A 10,339-nucleotide genomic window follows, 5' to 3' on the forward strand; every position below is an offset into this window, starting at 1 on the left:
TCAGGTCTAGGACCTTTACTCGAGTCTATGTTACGCAAAAAACATTTTATTTCATCTGCACTAATATGTATTATACCTAGGTTGCTTTAGTTGTGCTCCGTAATGTTTGGCATTGAATCAGTAGGTACATGATATTGACTTAGTGTAATAAGATGAAAAATATTTAGAGAATATGTTTGCTGTGTGTTCTCCATCATCAAGATGCATCACTTTAGGAATGCAATTGGTTTTTCGCAAAGATTTTGAGTATGACCAGAATACTTTTATCATGCAGACCACTTTCAACAGAGTTAATGTATGATTTATAATTTTGACTTTTCTTAAATTAGAGAATTCTCTCTAATCTGATGCATAGTTATATTTTTTTACCTTAAGTCTAACCTTGTTTTTTTCTGAAGAAGAGCAGTCAATTGCTGACTAAACCAGACAGGATATTAATTTTTTGATTTAATAACATTTTTTATAAAATTTTCGTCAATTATTTCCAACAATTTTTCAACAAGAGAAACATGATGTTCACATTTTTATTTTTAAAAAGTGTTATCCAACTAACCGACAGTAGATCTTGTTGACATTTATTATAGTTTCCTTTCCTGAAGTTATACTTTTATTTATATTATTATAAATTATTTTTATTTTGTTTTACCTTTATTTCAAATGACGGGTGATAATGATCTTATTTGGTTAAGCCTGGTGCTGTATGTATATCTATGTTAACTTTATCAGACAAAATAAGGTCTAGTAAATTTTCATTTCTACTGAGTACATAGTTAAATTGATACAAATTACAAATTGATAAAAGGTTGACAAGACTGTGTGCTTTCTGACTTTTATAATTAGAAGGAGAAAGGACAAAAAAATATATAATGAATGCACCAACAGTAAGTAACCCGTCATCTCTTTCTGTATGATTAGACGCCATAGTCGGTCATGCTAACTTGCATATCAATCGCGGCTTTTTGTGCAAGGCAGACTCTATCTCCCGTGGCATGGTTTGCTGGTATCTTGAAGCAAGTGCAGGTCACACAGATGGCAGCTTGTGTTTTCTTGGGTCAATCCATAAAATCATGTCCTGTCAGAGCGCAGTGGCGACAAGTTTGTAATTCTTTAAATACCTTGATAGAGCGCTTTGTTCCTAGGGTCAACTTCACACCATCTAACTATCCCAAATGGTTTACGAGGGAATTAAAAAAAATTATTAATTATAAAAAACATATCCATAGGTTATATAAACATACCAGAAATCCTAATGATTACATAACTTTTACTAAATTACGTAAGCAGTGTAAAGAATTATCAATAAAATGCTATAGTGATTATGTAAGCCTAATAGAAAAAGAGGTACACCAAAATGTTAAAAAATTATGGAGTTTTTCTAAAAGTCAACAAAAAAATGATTGTGGATTTCCCAATAACATGTACTTAAAAGAAAAATTTGCCGACAGTATCGAAGGTATAGTTAATCTCTTTGCTGATTCATTTAAAAGTGTTTACGACACAGATATTCGTGTCAATACGATTCCCGATATTTCAGTGGAAGAGGTATTAAATCTAAGCCAATGTTTCATCAAAAAAGAATCTATAGAAAAAGTCATAAAAGAATTAGACAGCAATAAATCTGCTGAACCGGATGGTATTCCTCCAATATTTTTCAAAACCTGTGTTAGTAGTCTGATATATCCTCTTTATAAACTCTTTAACAATTCTTTAAGTTCTGGTTCTTTTCCAGCTCAGTGGAAAAAGAGTTATTTAACCCCTATTCATAAAAAAGGAGATAAAAGCGATATATCAAACCATAGACCAATTTGTATAATGTCTGCTTTACCGAAAGTTTTTGAGAAATTACTTCTAGATATCATTGTAAAACCTATCAACAACATTATTGTTCCTAACCAATATGGCTTCATCACAAGTCGCTCTACCTTAAGTAATTTAATGATTTATGAAAATTACATATCTGAATCTCTGGGTCTCAAACAACAAGTGGACAGTATATACACTGACTTTAGTAAAGCTTTTGATAAGGAACGACATCACATACTTATTTATAAACTTCGATTTTTGGGCATCAAAGGTAAATTATTGAGTTGGATTGTTAGTTATTTTAGCCATAGGGTTGTAACTACTAACTATTTGAAACTACTCGCCCCGGTGTCAAGCGCTTGAGAAGAACTTATTAATTTGACAAGCGTGCAGTTATGAACACAGCGACGGCCGAGTACATAATCATAGATTTCGAGCCAGTTCTAGAGAGGTTGGACAGCTGTCAGGCAGGGGGGTATAACTCAGCTTATAAACGTCAACACAAATTATAGACATGGTAAAAATCTATGTTTGTGACGTAGGCGATGCGTATTTTTTTTGTTTCTCGCTCACTTTACCATAAGACTCGTGCGCCAGAAAGAGAGGGTTCGCAAACGGTGTAATGCGTGGTAAGTTTTTAGATTCTCACGGCCAAAAGCATTTTTGTTGTTTGTTTTTGGGGTGTTATTACACATCTTCGGATCTACCGGATCTGCCCTGATGATGGACACTGCAACGCTGTCCGAAACGTCGGCTAAAGAAGGAGTTAGCGCAACACGGCATAACACCCCAAAAACAAACAACAAAAAAGGTGTAATGCGTGTTCTCGCCGCTAGGTGGCCGACTCATGCTTCCCGCCATTTCACTTCCTCTAAAAAACTGTAAGAAAAGTTTGACAGACGCCGTTGTTTGTCATCATAAAATTGTCAAATATCTGGTTGTGTGAAACAGTTGATTTATGTGTGATAAATAACATTTATGTGCCTACCGATAAAGTCCTTAAAACGTATTGTGTGAAAGGATGTACGGACAGAGACTATTCGACACAAGTTTCCAACCATAACCTCTGAGAGTCCATTTCGAGAATGGTGTTCAGCACGTATCATGACTACATCCTAAAAGGTATTCTATACTGCATCAGCCTATAATAATAATAATTTGTTTTGTTAATTCGGTTAATCTAATAATTATATTTATTTCAGAGCGTAACATCTCAACCAGCAGCGTACCCGTTGCTGCACAGGGGATGCTAGTAGAAAATGAAGGTACCTACATATCTGTTTTATATTACTTAAAAGGGAATAGTTTTGTTCGTCTAATATGTCAATCTTTACTTCAATTTCTCAAGAACTATGATATATTTTTTCCAGAAATAAGTGCATGACCCAGTCATGTCTTCTTTGCAACCAGCAGAGTCGCTCTTGCTGCACAGGGGATGGCAGTAGAACATGGAGGTACATATCTGTTTTATATTACTTAAAAGGGAATAGTATTGTTAGTTTTGTTCCTCTAATATGTCAATCTTTACTTCAATTTCTTCAAGAACTATGATATATTTTTTTCCAGAAATGAGTGCAGGACCCAGTCATGTCTTCTCTGTAACCAGCAGCGTTGCTCTTGATGCACAGGGGATGGCAGAAAATAGATGTAAAATATCTTGCATAGGTGACCCATATGATCCCACTAAGAAATTTGCTATCAACGCTCTTGAAATTCATTATGTCGTCGAGTATGTACTGAATTATAATTGCGAAAATTTATATCTTGTGCCTGTTATTGAAGAAACCATTGCCAAATATATATGTTTTGATGGCTTAATTGTAACGAACATAAAAATTTTTTATTCAATTCATTATCAAAATTACTGTACCATTTATAATCAATGCATGGTGTACCGATGTCAATAGAAAATTAATTGGCAAGGATACACTACCATACAATGGACCTGACTCCATGAAGAAAATGGCAGTACTGCAACATTTAAAATATGCTAAATATAGGAAGAAATGGTTGTCATAACTAATTTATTTTAATAAGTTAAAACCAATTAGGGCAACAATTTGTTCCTATAAGCGTCTTTTAAATATCGTAGTACTGCCATGCTCCTCATTAAATCAGGTCCATTGTATGGTTGTGGTGTATCCTTGCCAATTCATTTTCTATTGACATCTCTATATGAGTAGTAGAATAATAACGAAAAAATAAATATACAAGTCAAATATTGTTATCGTTTGTAATTTTAAGCCAAATATTCTCTGATGCGGAGTTTACATTATTCAGTTAGGCTGTATTAGTCTGCAGCCCATTTTCAGTCACCGACTAGTGTTAATAAAAAAATAGTCGAATTAGTTTATTTCATATGTCTAGTTTATATATAGTTCTACTTTTTTATTACATACTTGACATCATAATGAATATTCTCTCAACACCTTCTTTAAATTTTACTCTTGTATTTGGTGTTTTTATTTGTTATTATTATACCCTATTTATTTATCAGGTGCCAATATGTATTGTTAAAACAATAACCTATTGTTAAATTTACTTTTCTGTTTACACTGTTACATTCTTTATGTTGTGTACTATTCCTAAGTTAAAAATATCTAAAAGGCATATAAAGTTTTATGAAAGGTATAAATATTTAAGTAATAAGATAAGTAGGAGGGAAACAAAAATAATAATAATGTAATTAGACGCTAAAACAGTAGGTTGAATCGTTGACTGCCTTATTGACAACATTTTTTTCAATTGCCGTTGGATCTTGAAAGAAAATAACTATCATTTCCAACAGCTAGTTTTATATTGATACAGTAATTTCACCTTTTAAATGTGTTTTGTGCTTATATTATTGTATTTCATGTTTATATTTAAAAAATAAAATTATTGTACATGTAATTGTGAGTTTGCTTTTCAGCTTCCTTCTGATAAAACGCTGTCCTGAGAAAATGAGCTGTAAAGGAAGTTCCTTTAAAGGTCATTTCTTTCTTAGGACAGGGCTTTGTCAGATGGGACCTTGTGGTCTTGGGTGACATTTTACTTATGTTTTAGGCTAATGAATTGGGTTTTAGGTAGGTTCCGAAGCAGAATTAAATTGTCTATGGTTGCGCCTTTTTTTTAAATTTCCTCTATCCTTTGTCGATGGTGTGCTGTGACGTCGGCGATGCGTGGTGTATTCAAATTTGCCAGATCTATGGTTAAAACTTGACGAAAAGAAGCGTATGGAAAGAGGGCGGAGTTATCAATCTATAGATAGTTGATTTAAGCTGTCAGGGTGTGCATCACGGAACGGATTCCCAAAAGGTTTTGCGCCATTAGAGACACGTGAGCGATTGTCATCATGTTATTTTAAAATTCACAATATGGTTTACTATAATTATAAATTTGTTCTTCATATGATAATTAGGAAGAACTGGCGCCCTATGTATTTAAAGCAACATTACTATTTGAGATTTGAAACTTTAACCTTTTAATTTTTTTTATACCCATCGATTAGCATAGGTATTAGAATTTTAAATTCGCATCACTAGTCAGATTTAGTTTAACGATCTGAACATGCCCTGATATTCATAGTAAATGTAGAGTCTCTTGCCAACTAACTTGATTAATATTGTAATTTAATGGATGATAAAGAATTATGGAAAATAACCTCAATAAATTTGTTCTTAGCATTACACACAGCTCTTTAATTTCAGATTTCCTTACTTAATTTTGTACTACACTTGAGATGTATGTTTTACACACCTTTTCACAGATATTACACCAAGAAATCGTGGTACAGTGGTCCCACCACGGCCCAATATTTTTTTTATTTATTTATTTTGTTTATTGCAGAAACAAACAGTACATAATTACATAGATGACAATAGTTACAAAATTATAAAAGTTAGTACAATAATTGGTACCAATGACATGTCGCTGACATATATGCATATGAGGTGTATTATACATTTTACGGTTAAGTTACATTTTTAAGTTAAGTTAAATTAGTGTGCTGGGGAAGGAGAGAGGTGTGTGTGAGTGTTTGTGTGTGTGTACGTGTGCATGTGTGTCTGTGTGTGGTTGTATGTGTTATGTGGACGAATTCAGTGTGCTAAAAAAGTTTTTCTTAAATAGAGGGAGAGAATCAAAAAATATATCGGTATTTGTGCTTGTTTGAAATGAGTTGAATGTTTGAAGGATGCGAGAAATAGGGGAATTGGCTGCAGCGTTTGTATTATTACTAGTTGTGTAAAAAAGGTTGGTGTGTCGAGTTCTTTTAGATGGGGTGTTAAAATTTATTTGGGATAGAAGTTCTGAGCAGTCTATTTCGTTGTGTATTATTTTATGGAGAAATGTCATGTCAGCTACCGTTCGCCTGGATTTCAGGGATTGTAGAGTGCAGATATAATTATTGTTGTATTTATAACCTAGGTACTTAATAAATTTATTTTGTATGCGCTCTATATTATTGACATAGTAAGTGTATTTGGGATTCCAGACAGGCGATGCATATTCCAGTGTACTTTTGACTAGTGAGGAATAAAGCATTACTAGCGTACGTGGATTTTTAAATAATTTACTCAGACGCAGTATGAAACCTAACATTTTGTAAGATCAAGCAGTGATTGAAGAAATGTGCGTATTAAATATAAGTTTACTGTCTACGTAGACTCCAAGGTCCTTACATTCGCTTTTTGAGATCACGGGTTCATCGCGGAGTGAATATGGAAAGTTAATTATATGCTTGTTTCTGGTGAAGGGCATGGTGTGGCATTTTGAAACATTGAGGTCCAAATAATTAGTTGTGCAATAGTTGCAGAGCCTATCTAAGTCACTTTGTAGCTCTCTACAGTCGTTATTATTCATCAATCATTCATTGTTGACCAATTTAATGATGCAGAAGTTCTGCTATTTGCTAACGACTTAAAAATATATAAAATAATACGAAATGTATACGATTGTCAAATTTTACATAGTAATTTAGAACAACTTCATCAATGGTGTGAAAAAAAAGGTTTATTTTTGAACATTCAGAAATGTCAAGTAAATACGATTTTCCAAAACTCGTTATAATATATTACATGAATATACAATAAATAATATTAAATTAATACCAGTATCACATATTCGTGACTTGGGTGTAATATTCGATGAAAACTGGTCATTCATTGAACACATCAACTATATAACTAATAAGGCTTTAAAGATACTTGGCTTCCTTTGCAGAACTTTAACTGATTTTAAGTCCATAGATTGTATGAGAACCCTCTATATTTCATTATTCAGAAGTCAATTGGAGTATAATTCACCTATTTGGTCCCCTTTATACAAAGTTCACTCCAATAATATAGAAAGAGTTAAGCACAAATTTTTTATCCTTTCCTCATCTGTGGTGTGTATTTACCACACATTGCTTCTAATAACTTTAATAACTCTATAAATGTAATAAAGCCTGGGTTCAGATTTTAGGTATTCCTCCGTTATGCATTTATGCACTGAATTAAAAAATGATATATTTCATAGTTTTCAAATTAAATTAAAAATCAGAGTTTTTTGTTAAAAATCGGGAACAAATACACCAATACAATCAACCGTGTGATACTAAATACGCGAAGAGTGTGCGAGGAAATGACACGCTATTGATGTCCCACTTTAATTCGCTATGCGGGAATTTGAGACATCCACACTTCTGCAGTTGTAGTTTTTGATTTAGACCATCGATACCTACGACCGCACAGCTGTGTTTGTGCCAGCTGCGCCACTAGCCAGTTGGCCGCGAACCGTCGTTAGATGTGGACCCCTCGCACGTTTCTTTAGCATATGCCGATGGTTTTTTCATGTTTTCAGCAATTAAATTACAATTATTATCACTTTTGATATAAAATATAATAAACATAATCGATTAGCTATGAATATTCATATTTTTCCGATATTAAATCGCTTATTTTGAGATGTGTATTGACTACACAGCACCGTAACGCGTGTATTTTTTTAGCACAGTAAGGGAAAGGTTAAGTACGTAAATTTTAAGCTCGGAATTCCTATTGATTTCATTAATTATGTCAGTTTGATGAATCAATTGCATCTAATAACACTGTCTGACAGGAGAATTATTTCAGACCTGGTTGTGTTACACAGAGTCATTAACAACTTAATTGATAGTCCTGCCATCCTTGCCACTATTAAACTACATGTGCCGACTAGGAATACAAGACAAAATATAACATTCTTCTGTAATACATACCAATACATATCAGACACACTCACTGACCAATAGGATGCATGATCTGGGCAACAAATATGGGGGTGCTATTGATTTATTTATTGACTCCATATATAGAATTAAGCATAATCTACACCAACACTTTGTTGAATCCTACAAAATAGAGTAGCGTTGGTAAATTAGTTTTAATGATTTGTCTTATATGTAGTGTTGTTGTAATTTCTTTTTTACTTTATGTTACTCTTACGTTTTACTAATATTAAAGTATATTTATTTTTATGTAATATATTTTTTTAAAGTGTGTATTTTGTACCTTCTTTAAAATGGATTACATCTATTTACTGTCAATATCTCCTGTATAATACATATTCTCCTATGTACACTGCATCATGTATCACTTCTATGTAAAATCCTTTTTAGGCGTATATATAAATAAATTCTTGTGTGCAGAATTTGCTGGTATGGCCGTACTGGTGGCACTTGAAACATCGTGTGGTTCCTATGTAATCGCGGGAGCGGCAGGCGTTCCGCCCAAGGAAGCATAAGCCGCTATCTATTAATACCTTTCTTGCTTCTGGAGGACATGACTTCTATGACACGTTATTATCATATTCATATAGCCGGAATCTTTTTTGCCGAATAGGGATACTCTCCTCATTGTACGTATGTGATCTTCTTTGGAGAGGTTGCATTTCCCATTTATATTATTGTCGAATATTTCTTCAAATAGCGCAGAATCACTCGTGGGTTCGCCTTTCGGTACATAATATACTACTATTTTAGGGAGTTTTCCCATTGGGATTATCATTTTGTTCCCTTTGGCGCTCAATTTTTCTTTCACCTTTTTGATATTCCCCACCCCTCTGGAATTGGTTGTTTGTATTGCAATTCCTGCGCCCTTTATTTTTCGGGTCCTCACCACCTGAAATTCATCTGTTTTTGGGATTAGAATTGAGGTAAGGTTCCTCTGGAGTTCTTCAGATGTCTTCCATTATGGTATATTCGGGTAAAATAGAAGAATAGGTCTTAAGGAAGGAAGTTCGCTCTCATAACCATTCATTGAGATCGATTTTGATGCAGAAACTACTGACATAAATGCAGGTGCACCAGCAGTTGCTCCTGCATAAGTATTTCTATTAGGATTTTGCTCAAATGTGGGAATTTTTGATAGATTGACTGTTTTTTTCTATGAGCTTGTCCAATTTTCCTTCAATTCCATTTTGGACCTCTGAGAAAGTTTGAGCAGTATTATCCATCGCATTTATAATCACCATTTTCCTAATGTTTTCTATAGCACTGTTGATGGCAGATCAATCCTCTATGTTAATCTTGTTTTTTCCCTCATTCATTATTTGCTTGATGCTGTCTTTCATATACTTTATTATTTGCTTGATAGTATAGGATCCAGAACATTCATAACATTTGAATGGTTTGTCTCCATTTCAGTTACAATCCAAACATTAGTAGGGTTTAAAATAACTTCAGTTTGGTTTGTGGAACTTGATGCAGACCTGTTACTTGAAAGGTTTTCCATCTCCTGCGCAATGTAGACACCTTATTGGTTTGCTGATTCGGACAGGAGCTCACCATGGAGGCTCCTAAAAGGAGACTCCGATCGTATGTGAGTAAAGCGAGGCAGCGAGTTCTCCATGTTCGTGCGCGCTAGCTGGGCTCGAAGATGCTCTAGTTCCTGTCGCTGTGCTATAATTTGTTGAGATTGTAGTATGATTGATATTTTATCTGAATCATCCTCAGACTCAGAAGAGCACATGATAAATTGTTTTTTCCCGTGACAGTAAATACCGTCAAGCACTTCAAAGAATATGCATAAACTGAAACTTTGTTTTTTTGGTTTTTTGTCTATGGTTTACTCAGAATACTGATTTTCTATGGTTAAGTTCAGATGACCTTCAGTAGTCACCAATCTAAACTGTTTTTGGTATCTGTGATTTTTTTTTTAATGGATTTAGGACGGCAATTTTTGGTCTATGGTTAGTTTTATTGGGTCGATGAACTTTACCAAAATGAATGCTTTATAGTGTTTTTATGTTTCTTTTTTCCTGAGATCCTTTACCAGAAGATATAAGTGTTAATAATCACAAATTTCGTACACAATTTGTTATGTATTCGGGCAAAATATGATGATATTTAGCACTATATAGTTTGTGTTTGTTTCAAAAACTGACATTAGGGAAGTTTAACATTTTATTATCAATTTTTTCACTATTATCGGTGAAATCACTTATAAACTATATAAACACTATGTAAAACTGTAGAAGGTTGTTATTTAGTTCGTGAAACTGTCAAGTGTCACTGAATTACTTTTGTTTACAGTTT

General features: G+C 33.6%; 1 long non-coding RNA gene across 1 annotated transcript; it reads left to right on the forward strand.

Moving 5' to 3' along the window:
* The first annotated feature begins 2,644 nt into the window (after positions 1 to 2,644).
* Positions 2,645 to 3,068, forward strand: LOC149416326 (uncharacterized). Its single transcript, XR_016303689.1, has 2 exons — positions 2,645 to 2,925; positions 3,006 to 3,068. It is a non-coding gene; the product is annotated as an uncharacterized LOC149416326 (long non-coding RNA).
* The last annotated feature ends 7,271 nt before the right edge of the window (positions 3,069 to 10,339 follow it).

The sequence above is a fragment of the Hesperophylax consimilis genome, chromosome 17 (genome assembly GCF_061612785.1).
Source record: "Hesperophylax consimilis isolate HC1 chromosome 17, BYU_Hcon_1.0, whole genome shotgun sequence".
Lineage (NCBI taxonomy): Eukaryota > Metazoa > Arthropoda > Insecta > Trichoptera > Limnephilidae > Hesperophylax > Hesperophylax consimilis.